At 39.3% G+C, this 14,411-nt stretch overlaps 1 long non-coding RNA gene across 1 annotated transcript; it reads left to right on the forward strand.

Moving 5' to 3' along the window:
* The first annotated feature begins 696 nt into the window (after positions 1-696).
* LOC128474389 (uncharacterized) lies at positions 697-1,868 on the forward strand. The gene is made up of 2 exons (XR_008346346.1): positions 697-856; positions 1,443-1,868. It is a non-coding gene; the product is annotated as an uncharacterized LOC128474389 (long non-coding RNA).
* Positions 1,869-14,411: the final 12,543 nt, after the last annotated feature.

Here is a 14,411-nt window from a genome sequence, read left to right on the forward strand (position 1 = left end):
ATTTGAGGCTATATTCCACATTTTATGATGCAATGTTTCTGAGCTGTTGTGACAGTGATTGTTTTCCCTCTAGGCTTTCTCTGTGTGGATGTGATTTTGCATTTATATGCTGTGCATGTTTGGTGTATAGACAAGGGCTTAACACTTTGACAAAAGGGCAGCATGCCATTATTTATTATTATTCCATCGTACCTATACATGATCTCATATTTAAGTGCGCAGTTTCAAAATAGCGTATTTTTTTATCAATTAATAACTTGGCATTACAGGAATTTACCAAAAAAAAAAGAGATAATAATTAATCTAAAAGGTAATTAATTTTGTCTCCACACACAAAAATGAGTTGAAAAAAATACAAAGGGATAGTATTCTATGTTACAAAAAATGTTTCAACTTTTCAGGAAATGTCTCGGACTAACCTGTTCCTCCCGGTTCTCGAGGAGAAACACTTTAGTGTAGGATTTCACAAAGGGCATTTCTTAAAGTCAAGTGGGTGTGCTTACTAGCAAGCGTAACCTGTTCCACAATGTTTTGCCAGTGTCCATCTATGGATAGCCTCCAGGCTGCAGCTTCCCCCACCCACATGGAAGAACACCTTCGCAAATCGTATACTCCAGACCTCATATTTACTTTAACGCGTACAATAGCTGAAGTATGTCCTGTATTTCCTGTATGTCCTGCTTGCAAATATTTTTTGCTCTTAGCTTAGTTGATTTATGTTGATGACCCTGGGAACCCTGCTGTGTTTAGAATATCTATTGTTGAGGAGCCAAAATTACAGCAATACTTTTTCGAATCATATGATAAGGAAAATGAAGGCAGAATTATCACCTTGAAGCATGGCTTTTATCGTACCGTAAGTATATAGGGTACCCTATTTCCAAATTTGGGGGTTTCCTTACCTACGGCTAAACGAGCATAGCATAATTTTTAACTCGTATTTGATACACTCTAAACTGGATCTTCATTGAGTTTTTGTGCACAATTGATTCACAATGATTAAATTATTTGTCATGTTAGAGAGTGTTGCTGTCATGAAAATCGTGCCATGACTAGGGGCTCACTGATTAACTTGAGTGGCACACCATATTATTTTTTCAGTACTATCTATTCCATACTGTCTCACTCCCCCCTCAACCACCAAATATACTGTAAGCTCACAAAAGCAGGGCCTACTTATCCTTCTTTACCAGTATGTTTTAATGTGTGTTATGATGTCATTTAAATTGCCAATTATTTTCACTGTCCCCAATGTAACAGCGCTACAGAATCTGTTGGAGCCATATAAATAAATGTAATGTAATAGATATTCTCAAAGGTAATTAATAAGTTCTCCAGGGAAATTATATGTTATCTTTTACAATTCGCCCAGATGATCGGTATGTAACATATATTTTTTTTTGTATGTTGCTATTTCAGATAATATGGTTTTTTTTTTGTAGACTGAAAATGTGGGCCCCGTTATCACATTTGATCGTTTCTTTGCAAAGTGAAGCAATTCCAAAAAGCAGCTACTGTGAAAACAAGATGTAGCCTCCAGCTAAAAGGGAAGTGGGTGACTTATCCAGGAAATCATCAAATGGCTTGGACTCAAAGGTGAACTTAAATAAAGCCAACTGGTCCCCATGAGTCCAGCACATGTGGTCGGTTAACCTCTTCAACACCAGTAGCGGATTGCCCAATAAGATGATTATCAGCACCGGCAGGATTAGCATCCCCTCTATGGAGCTTACATACACTATGTTTTAATATGTAATGTGATTAATTCTTTTAAATCTCCATGTCATCGGATGGTTTTATGAATCGTCCGCCAAAAAGAAACCCGTAATAAATCTTGCAATGTTATGCAATTATTATCACATTACAAATGAATGGGTATTGTGTTGTGTTTTACACAAAGAGGCCTATTCATTGAATGGTGATAAGGTCACTTAAAAATCAAAGGGCACTTTGTTTTATTAATAAGCAGTTCCTGTAGTTGTTGATTAAATAATACTGCTTTACACATTGGAGTGTATAAATTAGTCACTGCTTTATTGCAAAAAAAAACACACAGAAGTTCATGGGAAACAGGAATCAACCCGTTTAGTTTGAGGGGCTTACTTTCACAGAAGGATAACTGGATCCCTGCCATACTACACATGTTTCATTTTGCCTTCTGCGCCTAACATAGATTTCTGTTTTTGTGTTATTTGCCCGCTTCAGCCGGAAAATGTCAGAGTTTTGGCCGTAGGCAGCTCTCCCCTTTGCCCTACAGAAAAGTCCAACGCACTGAAAGCACAGTAGTTCTAAAAAGCCTAACCTATCACCTCTTATGATGGTGTTGTTAAACCTTAAAAAATACAGAGTGCTTTAGAATGTTCAGCAAATAACAATTTAAAAAGTTTTTCCCTTAATTATATTGCCAAACATTTAAAAAAAACACAAAATCAATTTTAAGAATTGTTTTCTATTGCTATGATAACAATACCGTTATGTCCCTTCACCTTCATGACTTCATATTGGAATTATGCATACAAAGTTTCTACTTATTATTATTATTTATTGATCCATATACTTCCATCATAATCTGCAGAACTGCAAAATTGACTACAATTCATAACAACTAATAATAATATAACAATGTATACTCATAAGAGCATACAATCTAGAAAATATGAATGCAACAAAATTAACTACTTACTATAGTAATAAGCAGGGTTTGAGCATTCAATTGTCATATTTCTTGTTTTAATTTTTTTTTATTATTTACAAATTTCCACACAGTCGAGAGATAATTTTACTTTCCCTATAGCTCCCTTTTAATAGAACATTAAGTTTTATTTAATTTAAGATTATTTTAAGTGATTCAAAGAAGATATATACCAAGCAGTCTCAGTGCATGTTGATACAGTGAAGACATATACCCCAAACCATGATATATACACATAAGCACGTCTGGTTCTTTGTTTATATTACTAGCAATCAGTTGCCTGTCAGAAGAGGCAGAGGAGGGCATGTAAAGCCCCAAAATTATGTGCAGACACATACATTCATTCTGACCCATGTTCTGTCACTCAACACAATCTCTCTCGCTATCACCCCCACTCTTTCAATCACAAACACTCTTTCACTCGCACATATACTCTTACCTGCCTTATTCCCTGCTCACTTGCCGTACGAGCTGCTGTACCTCTACTGTGGGGTCAGATACATACCTGGGAACTCTCCAGGTGAAGCAATGTTTCCCCGAGTCTCAGGGTCACTTGTCTATTTAAGGTAAGGGAGCTGCTTTTACCTCTGTCACGAAACAAGGCTCTAGGGAAACCGAGTATCAGCATGCCTCTGGTTCCAGGCCCTGGAGTAAGCCTTCCAAAGTAAATCTTGCAGGGTTGCAACAGTCAAGAAGAGGGGTCAGCCTTTGTGGGACAGACCTACATGTTGAGCAAGTTTAGGATAGCTTTTAGATGCTAGGAGAGATCTCTTGGTTTTTCAGTCCCCAATAAAGCAAACAGCATATGTTTTCAAAGGGTGAACTGCTTTATTGGGGTTTTTAAGGGTTTATATAAACATAATGTGACAGAATGACCTGTCATACAAGGCCCCAAGGTAGTCAGAGATGGCTCCAGCCTGGCTGCCAAACAAAGATTGCACAGTCAGGAACTCCATTGTTTAATTAATCCCATCAATAGGATTGCTGCAAAGGGAATTAAAGGTTGGGTTGTCTACATGCACCTATTTATCAATTTTAATTTATGTTAATTAAGTTCTGTGGATATATGAGTCTATGTTTTACAAGAATAAACTGTTCATTCCTGCTGTACTCAATTCAAGGTAGTTGTGTCTACTTATTGGGTACACATAGCAGGGTTCCAAGGTGTGCATGCTGGCTGGTGCTGGAAGTTATTCCGGGGACAACAGGAGGATACATGTGGGTGATCTCTGGGAGTTACTACAGCTCTCTTGGTGAACCCGTTACATTGACGGCAGCGGCGGGATCCTACTTGCAAACGTCCCAGCGGAGTACCAGCGGGTATACCAGCAGCAAGCTTAAGATGGTTCCAGCACTACAGGACGTGTTGGTGCGCAGCAGAGTCATGGGCTCCCTGAATGCCTGGATGGAGGGTGTCCGGGGAATAGTCCTCCCATCCTCCTAGGAATGGTACGTGCTACAACTAGATTGGCGAATGCCGTACCTGGGAGGGCAGCCTCAAGAGGACTTGGCGGCTGAATTGGAGAAGTTGCTTCCACTTGAAATGAGTGTGGATTGTGGACACCGGGCCCTGTATTAGCAGGCCGCACAGTGGTGTCCAGAGCTGAAGAATGACTACCTGCCAGAGGGCGATGACTTTGGTGGCCCGGGATTGATAATGGAAAGCCTACAGGAGGACCGAGAATTTGGGAGCCCATGGAAGTATCGATGCGAGGAGATCCGGGAGTTCAGGGAAGGGATTCTCGCAGATGTGCCCTGTTACCTGCCAGACCTGTGGGCTGTTTTGGATTATTTAGTTTACCAAGAATGGATCCTGGAACAGGTCTACCAAGGACTCCTTGACCGTGCTTAGCAGTGTGCCCCAGAGGAGGTAGATCCTGTGAGTATTGTGCCCCCACCAGAAGCACAAACAGCCGGGCAGAACGCAGCTGGACTCTGCCCGCTCTCTTCCCTCACCCGACACTACCTTCTTTAAGAAGCAGCCTTCTCGTCTGGCAGTGTGTGTGTGACATCAGTGCTGGAAGCCGGGATATGAGATCAAATCCTGCCACGCATACACTTATACATAGAAGTTCATGCACAAATACACCTATACATAGACATTTATGCTCACACGCACATATACATAGACATTCATGCTCACTCGCACTTATACAAAGACATTCAAGCTCACACACACTTATACATAGACATACATGCTCACTTGCACTTATATACAAACATCCATGCTCACGTGTACTTATACACAGACATCCATGATTACATACACACTAGTGCTCACATGCATTTAAACACACATACCCCCTCCCTCTTGCAGCCCCCCACACCCCCTTACCGCTTCTGTGGCTTTAGGTCAGATGCAAGCAGCCTCGGTGGGAGCAGTACCTAGCTCCACCCATAGCACAGCTAACCCTACCCATGGGGAGATCAAACAATTGCACATGGGTATAAATATTAGGTAACACATAGGTCAAATTCACTTAGTCATTTATCACAATGGGTAAGACCAAGGAATATAGCTGTGATGTGCGGCAAAAGGTTGTTGAGCGTCACAAAATGGGAAGTAGAAAATAGTAAAATCACTGAAAATGCCCATTTCCACCATCTGGGCAATGTTATGAACCTACCTGATTAGATGTGTCTATATTGTCTGTGAAGAGCATTGTTCAAGTAGCCAAAAAATCCTCAAGGATCACAGCTGGAGAACTGCAGAAGTTAGTTATACCTTGGTGTCAAAATGCCTCCAAAACTACAAGTCGACATCACCTATATTACCACAAGTTGTTTGGATGGGTTTTAAAAAAAAGCATCTACTCTCATCCAAAAATTCAACCGTCTTCAGTTTGCCAGATACTACTGGGACTTCAAATGAGATCAGGTTCTATGGTCAGATGGCAATAAACACCAGAGGTGGGTTTGGCACACAGACAGGTAGCCATGGGGCATGGGGCAAACTGAAGAGGAGAATCCACCAGCGTCAACCTCTAAATTTGAAGGATCTGGAGAGATACTGTATTTCAGATCCATTGCCATGTATTCTCCAACCTCATCAGGCATTATAAGAGAAGACTTAGCGCTGTTATATTGGCAAAGGGATATAGCACAAAGTATTAACTAAAAGGGTGCCAATAATTGTATCCATTAACATTTTTTTGGGGATATCCATTTTTGTGTATATCTTAAAGAAACAATCAATAAAGAAACATTTTCACAGCCTTCTTTGCTCATATTTAACAAGAGTGCCAATAATAGTGAAGGCCAAAGTAATAATATTCATTTAAGGGTGGGGTTGTAAAAATACAACATGTTATGTCAATTATGCAATATAAGCAGAATATATAGTCAGTATATTGATAATGTGGAGTCTATGGACTCATAGGCAATAATCGTTACTTACATCTCATTTGTTAGTACATATAAAATCACACTTTGGGATCCATATGGCCATAGCCAATATGCTCCTGTAGCCAGTGGTCCAGGATGTGTAACAGGTTACTAATCTAAAGGCAATGTTGCAAAGGAGAATCAATTAACAATGTATGCTTGATGTAGTTGCGGAGAATGGTGATTTAGATCGAGAGATATACCTTGAAAACTTTGTAGTTGGTAAGAAATAATGTTTAAATGATCCTTGAACTTACTTGTATATGAATGCTTAGCAGTGAGGTTCTCTATAGGAGAGGCAGCTTGTTGTGGTCACTAGGATGAAAGGAAACATTTTAACTTTGTAAATGATTTGTAGAGACATTAGATGGAGCATAAAATCCAGAGTAAAATAAAGAGAATGTGTGCTTACTTTCTCGTGTGGTCGATGAAGGGTGAGTTGTGGCTCAAAAAGAAATTCTTTAAAAGGAGTGACTAGTGCATTCTTGCAACTGTATATCGAGCGAGTAATGGGTGCCGAAATGGGTTTGAAGGGTGCTGTTCTTCACAGATGTTTATCTGTTACTCTAGCATCCAGTTGTGTGGCGTTGGTGATTGTAATTGGTTATAGAGATCATCGGTCTATTATTATAGTGATATGCTAAAGTTAGTATATATATTTTACAATGGTTTACTATATGCAATCATTTATAGAGATGATCAGTTTGATGTTGATGTTATTATATTGATCAAATTAACTGTGATGATAGGATGTCTCTATTTTAAAATGTTTGATGAACTGGGTTTTATGGTGTGGAAAGTCCACTAGTTTTTAGTAGAGGGAAGATCAATTCAAAAACCTAATATACAGATATAAAAATCAGGGGGGAAGGTGAAACAGGTGTATTAAAGGAGTGGTTATAGGTTCATTCTAAGATCAAACTGTAACTGATGTACTAAATATGTTGTGGTCTACGTAGTGGTAACCACGTAGAGATTACAATAGACACACCACATCTTTGAATCCCTATTTTTGCTGTTAACTACTAATTCAAAGTGTTTAGTTAAAATTAGGACGAACGGAAGAATGTAAATTGGAAAATTAGTTGAGATGATAAAGTGGTGGATGAGGCTAGAGGAGGAGATGGGATGTATTGGGAGAATGTTATAAAAAGATATGTAATTCAAAATATTTGTTCCCGAAAGGTGTTATTTTCAGTTCATATATACAGATCTGTCCTCAGTAATAGGACAGATCTGTCCTCAGTAATAGGATCTGTCCGCAGTAAATGATCTGTCCTCAGTAATATCACTCACTACAGATTTTTTTCAAACTGCCTGTGGAAGCAACATCAGCACAAGCCCTGTGTGTCAGAAGCTTCATGAAATGGGTTTCCTTGGCTGAGCAGCTGGACACAAGCTGAGGGTCACTATGCACAATACCAAGCGTCATCTGGAGTGGTGTAAAGCACATCACCACTGGACTCTGAAATGTGTTCTCTGGAGTGATCAATCAAGCTTTACCATCTAGAAGTCTGATAAATGAATCTGGGTTTGGCAGATGTCAGGAGAACACTACCTAATGGCATGCATAGTGCCTACTGCAAGCTTTGGTAGAGGAAAGATAATGTCCTGGGGCTGTTTTTCAGGATTTGGACTAGGCCCCTTCCAGTAAAGAATAGTGTTAAGCGTACAGCATACAAAGACATTTTAGACAATTGTATGCTTCCAACTTTATGGGAACAGATTGTGGAAGGCCCTTTTCTATTCCAGCATGACTGTGCGCCCGGTTCACAAAGCAAGATCCATAAAGACATGGTTGGATGAATTTGTTCTGGAAGAACTTGACTGTCCTGCATAGAACCCTGAACTTAACCCCATCAAACACCTTTGGTATAAACTGGAATGGAGATGGCGAGACAAGCCTTCTCATCCAACATCAGTGCCTGACCTCACAAATTGGCAAAAATTCCCACAGAAACACTCCAAAAAGTTGTGGAAAGCCTTCCCGGAGGGGTGGAAGCTGTTATAGCTGCAAAGGCAGGACAACTACATATTAATGTCTATGATTTAGAATGCAATGTCATAAAAGTCCCTGTTGGTGTAATGGCCAGGTGGCTCCATAAAGTGTATATGTAAACTAGAACAGTTTTAGAAAAGAAAACACAAAAGTTTTTAAAGCCTAAGCCTATTTTTAACTAATAATAAAGTTTCACTTTAGAGTTCCATTTAATTTTAAATATTAAAAAAAATACTGTCAACTTATTAATAAAGATATTACACAGATTTGAAAGCTCTGTTAATGCTTTATATATTTGTTGACAGCTCCACTAAAAATATAGTGTAAATAGGGAAAGACTCATATTGGTGAACAATAGTGGAGAAGAATCAAACCGTCTGAATTAAATTCAGTGCGCATAATGTACCATGTAACATATGGACTCTCGCTTTATTTTGGCATTGATGATGGAACATTTTCATAAAGGAAAAAAGGCCAAGTCAGCTGAAACAGTTTACCACTTGGCAGGCTCCACATGTCAGTAACTAATTAGTCCATCTGGGATTGCATCTTCTACTGGAGTTATTGGTCTATTCTCTTGCAGAAATGCCTTTAGGTATTTTATTAGTCTTTTAAAATCATCAGAGGACCATGTATAAGTTTAAAGATATAAAATAAAATAATCACTGGGAATTCTTGAAAAAACTCAGGGAAATCAGAATCAGTGACACTGGTTGTGGAACTCATTGGTGCCCATGAGGAACTTAATGTTGCTACTTAATAGACTAAAAGCTAGCAAGGACTGGACAATCTTCTCCATCTGTACCAGTGTGCCTTATGTGTGTTTCTCTTATCATTAATGTTGTATCATCCGGATTTGAATGTTATTGTTAGTTTCATTTTCTCCCTCATTATTATTTAGTGGGATGGTTAACTGTATGGCCTGGAACAAGGTTTTATTAAGATTTTGTGAATTTTTGATAGGTATGTATACATTTACAAGAAAACGATATACCGTATTTGCTCGATTATAAGACGACCCTGATTATAAGACGACCCCCCAAATCTGAATAATAATTTAGGAAAAAAAGAAAAAGCCTGAATATAAGACGACCCTATAGGAAAAAAAGTTTTACCAGTAAATGTTAATTCATCTAAACTCTGGCATTTAGAGGGTTAAAAGGCATATTATGGGGAAGAGTGGCATATAGGGAGGTTTAAGGCATTCAGGAGGCAGAGTGGCGTATAGAAGGTTAAAAAGGCATTTCTGGAGGCAGAGTAGCATTAAGGGAAAATACCAGAAATGCCTTATGCCCCCCATTTAACACTCCCCCCCAAACTTCTGACTTCCCTGTCATGTAGCCGGAGCAGCGTGTAGATCCCACGCACTTCCGCTGCAGCCGGAAGGAGGCGTGGCTAGCAGCGGGCGTTGTCTGCGTCCATCGCGAAGACCTTCCCCGACTGTGAGAGATCAGAGTTCCCGGCACCGGTGCGGCACCAGCACCAGCACCGGTGCGGGCAACTCTGATCTCTGACAGCCAGGGAAGGTCTGCGCGATGGACGCAGACAACCCCCGCTGCTAGCCACACCTTCTTCCTGCTGCAGCGGAAGTTGTCTACGCGAATCGCGTAGACATCTACACGCTGCCCCAGCTACACACCGGTAAGTGGGGTGGGGGGGGGCAGGAGGATCCAGGTCCCCTGCAGCTGCCTATTTGAGGTCTGATTATAAGACGACCCCGATTATAAGACGAGTGGTATTTTTCAGAGCATTTGCTCTGAAAAAAACCTCGTCTTATAATTGAGCAAATACGTATTGAGCAAACAGTATTTAAAAAAGATTCTACTATTTCGAAACACATTATTGTGATATTTAGGACTTTAGAATATTGTTTAGAATACCATCCTATTATCCACTGTCCGAGTTACAGAAATGTACGTATTCTTTATATGTAAAACTTTTTTGTGAACTATATTCAGTATGCTAATTGGCAATGAAGTCACAAAGACATTCTATTGTTTCTCAAATCTGCTTGTACTGAACTAATGTACTGAAACTCAGGGATAAAACCATATCTCTGGCCTTGTGATCCTTGTTCCAGAAAGCTCCAGGAAGCTGAACTCAGCAAACATACACGCTGAATGTGTTCTTATTTTCTCTTTGAAAGTGGTGCCAAGCCAGAGGAATACAAAAGGACCTAAAATAAATTCAACAACGCTTTATTTATTTAGACACTTTCAGATGTAGTTTTAAAGTCCCACCCAAACATAAAGATATATAGCAAAATAACACTACCGGGAAATCTTTTATGTACGCATCATTTCAATGTAGGTATAACAAAAAAAAAAAGAAAAAAATGATTAATCTGCAATTAAAATGAACTATGACTCATTAAATATTAAACCTTTAATTGCCCATATTTAAGATTCTAAGTATTGACTTGAATAATGTGTTTACCAAACAGGTCTAATACCAAAAACCAAAAACTGTCTGCGCTTCTTACCCTAATAAAGTTGGCAGCAAATATATAAACATAATATAAATGAGAGGTTTTGGTTATATGAATTGGCCAAAGCATAATTAAGCTCACCCGCCACGTCAAGGCACACTCTCAATAGGGTGAGAACCTACTCTCACCTCCTACGTAGTGGACACACAAAGCAGTTTATACTGCTACCAAAACCTTATTAAAGGTCTAATACCAGTTCACTGATTTAGCTATATAGATGGCCAACCAAATTCCTTCTGCAGCAGACGCTCAATGAGGTTAACGGGATTGGACCTTTATAATATTTAGTGAGGTCAAAAAGCTGAAATGCAAGTCTCCTGCAAACTGTCCTGTCTGCTGTTCCTTGAATAAACCCTAGAAAAGTGAATGCAGGTATGAAATACCACATCCTGATTTCCCTTGAGGCTGTCCTTTCATATTGCGGTGGGGGCAGGGATAGCCCCAAATACTCCTTGCTTGGCTTGGATTGTACTATACTACTTACTTTAACTTGAGGGAACTATGACATACTAATTATATAAATGAACAAGGTAGGCCATTTTGTTGTTGTTGTTCATGACCACATGTTGTTCATTCATAATATCCCACAATATTTTTGTCTCTTCTGTCCATTGGACACACAAAATCCAACTCACTGATGTATCTTTTAGTGTGACTGTGGTTGATATAAAAGTGTAGCATGTAGCAAAGTCCACCAAGTAAGTATCCAGCAGGAGAAGACATGCTTATAATTTATTAGCTGCTGGTAATGAAGCACCTCGGATGATTTTCAGTCTACGTCTGGTCCTGTATACCACCATCCCGTACGGAACATGATGTCGGAATCTGAGTTTTTAAGTTTTTCCTTTCTCCAGCTATGAAGGTGTTGCAATTGAAGTTAAAGGGAATTTCTTAAGGACTTTGTTCATTGGGATGGCATGTATAAGGAGATCGGCTAAATTGCTGCCAAACTGCCCTGAGCTTTGGACGCTAAGATGAAACATTTACAGACAGGTCTTTCAGTTGCTATCAAGTTTAAACGTTCAATAACAGAGTAGATACAGTATTGTTGCCAATAGATGGACGGGATGATAGCAATCTGAGTGATAAAAGATATTGTGGAAATAAAGTAGCCTGACCCTGTGTGTCATGATATTAAACCCATTGAAAGAAATCTCATTGTAGAACGTCTACCTGTTCCACAGCAATGTCTGTAATAACAGTGAACTCTTTGACTTTGGCATCCTCAGGACTGGCTCTGGGTTTAACCCTTTTAGTACCGTAGTACAAGGCAGTGCTTTGCTTACTCTTTGGCTAAAGAACCCTGAACCCCATAATTTAGAAAGGCCCATGCGTATTTTATTGTGTTTTAATCTGTGGATCTAAAAGCTAAATATCTAGTTCAGACAAACATCTATCACACTGTCAGATTCTTAATCTTTTAACTTGTAGGCACAATTTAAAGGGACACCCCAGCCATCATATGCACGTTAATGCATATGGTAGCTGCATGGTACCTTTAACTTTGAATGCTGTCCCACTTGCAAAAAAATGGGTGTATTCTGATATTCTTGATTTCAGAGTCTATTGTTTTGTGGCTGTGTAACGCTAATGGGCACCCGCACCTGATGTCATTGTGACATCATTAGTTGTTCCCTATAGTTACAAGAGTCCAGATATCTCTAAAAGAAATATATGGATTGATTGAGATATTTATTTAGATTAATAATAATATAACACAAAATTTCTAAAAATAATTGTCTAACTTCTCCTGCTAATCCAGACGCCAGTCCTATTGAGTCTATTCTATTGAAATAACATGATGATACTTTGTATAACATGCCCTGGGTATGACTACCAGGACTGGGTAGGTGAAAAATCAAAATCAAATATACATGTTATAGAAAATGGATGGGAGGTAGACATAGAGATCTGTGTGGCTGCAAGAACACACCTTTCAAAGCGCACCATTTTGCAAGCTGGGCACTACCTGATGTAATACGGAAACCATTAACCGCCTGAGAGTGATGATATTAGGGCCCCAAGCAGCTACATGAGAAAAATAGAAAATATACGTATTACATCCTGCTTGTGGTTTTTAGGTCCCTCAGTCACCTCCACAATCTACAAATATCCAGCACATACGCACCTTGATACTGTAACTCAACCTCTCCCATATGTCAGAGCGACCATGTACAACACATTAACGCTCTCCCTGTCCATGCTGAACATTGTCCCTCCCTCCACGTACGCACGACACCCATTCCAAGGCCCTGCTAAGTAGAGCAATCAGCCTATGAATGTGAGGTGACCAGCCTCTTGGCCTAATAGAGACGCCATGCAATTAAGTAAAATGAGAAGATTTAGCCTTTATTCTGTTGTTCAGGAGGCCACAAAATAGAGAAAAAGAAGCAAAAAAGAAGGAGCCGTAGGCTTAGTTTGTACAGCCAGGAACACATGCAAAAAGGTCTTGAGCGGAGCATTTCCCACAGGAAATAAAATGTATCCAAATGCTCAGCACATATCCAAAACTTACTTGGGGACCAAATGAAAAACAGCTGGATCCCGTCCCCAAGTAAGGATATTTTGCTACTAGAGGAGGAAGATGTAAGAAAGAAACAGACGTTCAATCAGCAAGGAAAAGGATACATCATTCTGGGTCAGACAAGGACCAACAAAGTTTACAGATTTAAGTTTTTGTTTAACCAAAGGTTGTGTGTAGGGGGAGTAGATGTAAAAATGTCATTACAAGCGTAAATATCTTCATTACCATTTAGAGGCTCAAAACAAGCTCAAACTACTGTACTTGATTTAAGTTTATAGGACCTGTATCCAAGAAATATGTGTGGTTAATGCAAATACATTATTGATTCTCAGCGGTGACGTAATCATGATATATAAATGAATTCTATGTAATATTTAAGTATACCTTGTAGTCCTCCTTACAAGCATTACTTGGCACCACCATAAGTCTTTGAAGCAAGGTATTTATGAAAGGCCTCACAAATTTATTTCACGGGGTATGGATCCATTTTCATTGCCATTAACTAGCTCTCAGCTTGATTGTTTATTATGATGCAAAATAAGGAGATTGTTTATTTTAGGCTGTGTTATTCATAAGTCTTATTTTAGGATGACCACAAAATGGAATGTCTCTAGAAAGACACGGCTGGAAAAAGTCAAGTAAACCTAGCCACGTTCTGCATGGAAATCCAGACATGAACCAGGACAGTACAGCTAAGCATACAATAAAGGCTACTCCTCATACAGGTTACACAACAAACTGTCGGCAGCTTCATTAAGTGTCAACTACACATTAAGTGGTTTCATAGCCTGGATTGCTTCCAATCATGGTGCTACCTATTATATAATGCCAGTACAAATTAACATCCTAAATGTGGGTATTACACTAAAACAGAAGGCTGGTTTTGGTCCACAACACCACTTACGGGGTTCATTTTGTACCTCTTTGTATCCATGCAACTGTCTCCAAATTGGAAAGAAATGGAACATTTTACAGACACTTTTCCAGTCCAATTTAGATGCACTTTGTTTAGAATAATAGATGGGGGTATTCCAGACTAGACAGAATTCATTTAGTTACTTTGGACATAACATACAATATGCTGGTTTTACGCTGTTCTCGATATGTGCCGGGAACCCTTGTTATCCATATAAAAGCCCACTCAGTTACCTGATATCTGTTGGTTAGCATTACACTCCTTATATCTGTTCTTTCGTTCCTTACCTTTTGTGAAATGTTTTTGTCTACTGGCCTGTCTCTGGCCTGAGTAGTGAAAGTGTGTTAAACAGTAGACTTGTGCTTTCAAATGAATTGCACACTTACAGAATTTTGGTGAAATTTGGCA

The sequence above is a fragment of the Spea bombifrons genome, chromosome 1 (genome assembly GCF_027358695.1).
Source record: "Spea bombifrons isolate aSpeBom1 chromosome 1, aSpeBom1.2.pri, whole genome shotgun sequence".
Classification (NCBI taxonomy): domain Eukaryota; kingdom Metazoa; phylum Chordata; class Amphibia; order Anura; family Pelobatidae; genus Spea; species Spea bombifrons.